Source organism: Eufriesea mexicana, unplaced genomic scaffold, assembly GCF_001483705.2.
Source record: "Eufriesea mexicana isolate 0111107269 unplaced genomic scaffold, ASM148370v2 scaffold167, whole genome shotgun sequence".
NCBI lineage: Eukaryota > Metazoa > Arthropoda > Insecta > Hymenoptera > Apidae > Eufriesea > Eufriesea mexicana.
Window position 1 is genome coordinate 317,255 of NW_016908331.1, and position 1,631 is coordinate 318,885.

Here is a 1,631-nt window from a genome sequence, read left to right on the forward strand (position 1 = left end):
TGTTCTCTTCGTAACACCCTGTAGTGTCTGTGAATGTTGCATCTCAGGGATTAGACGTAACTTTAGGCACTTAGTAGATCATAGGAGAGATTTTGACAGTTGGACACATAATAGTTGACATTTGAAGTAACACTTGGGTGTACATATGGAGTAGTTTTTGGTGAAACGAGACTTATATGAAGTATTATACTGGGTGTCCTGGAAAAGGTGTATTGACAGTAGAAATAATCCCCGGTCTATCATTTTAGCGTTTAAAGTAGGCGACTTGGGTATACATAGTTTACCGAAATTTGGTATTAGTTTTATTAATATCGTATCGATTAATTTAGTATAATACGTAGCTGTAATTTCCGTGTTCAGAATTTGGTTTTCGTGTAAAATGATTATACCGTGATGTGTAATCATTGGACGCCCTTTGGCTGCTGATGAAAGATGCAGAAAGGCAATTCTGTGGCAAGTGTATAGTATCGAGTTTAACTAACGTCGAACGAGACATTGTTCTGACCAAAAGATGAATAAAGTCTGTCAAAATATGGTCCTTGACCAAAACTCTGTCAGACACCTTTCATAGTACTTTCGACTGGTGCACTTTCGACACCAGTAGCTAAATCTATCACGAACGGTTCGGTATATAATTTAGTATCGATTAATCTCTGCTACGAAATACTGGAAAACGACTTATCCGAAAATATTTCCTCCTTCTACTAAAGTATCTCGAGCTACTCACAGTGGTATTGATCTAATACTCGTAATATCACGAAATAAAGCGTAAAATATCCTACTTGTCGATACCAAGCTTACTCCACTCTCTCTTTACCTTCTATATTTACCTTAGAAAATGCGAAATATCAGACTCGGCTTCAAACCGAGCGACCATTTTGTCTGAATCACTCGGTGTACGTACACGTACCTTGTCCCTGTCGAAAAAATAACCTCGACAACTTCATAACTCGAGCAGCCATCGAACGTTTCATCCCCGAGTATTCGTTGCGTTGGCCAGTTCTAATCGGGCCGTTTAATGCCGGCCTGGCACGGAATCAGCGGCCATTAGCCATAAAACTCGCAAGTGTTATCCTTTACGGTTATGCCTGGACGCGTTTCGTGCTTTCAGAACGGTGATCAAAATCGGAAAGTTTCTATTGCATGCACCATGCACGAGACACTACAATCTTCCTTCTCCTTTGCGAGGCTCATCTCGCCTCCATCAGAGTCATCTTTCGAACATGCGGACGATAAACTCGCGCGAACTACTCGCCCGTAACCTATATATCGTCGCGTTGCCGCGAAACGTGGAGCATCACCGTCAAAAACGGCGCTTTGCTATCGAGATTCGAGCGAAATTGCATCTGTCACGTGCGATCGGAAGTTGGACGTGTACCGATTGTTCCTCGTAACGGTCGAGTTCCGTTAGGTAGCCTGGATATGCGGCTAGGTCCGTTCTCTCGTGGTGGCAAAACGTCGCATCGATTCGTCTCTTTCAAGACAGATATTCACCTTGGGGGGTGTACCAGCAACTGTTGGGGCTAGGAATTCAGCCACTGCTCGAAACGTAATGGCGATACCGTTGGAAACTTCGTGGATCCCATTTTGCGAACGGTGGTGACTTGAATCCGTTCTAGGGGATGAGATGT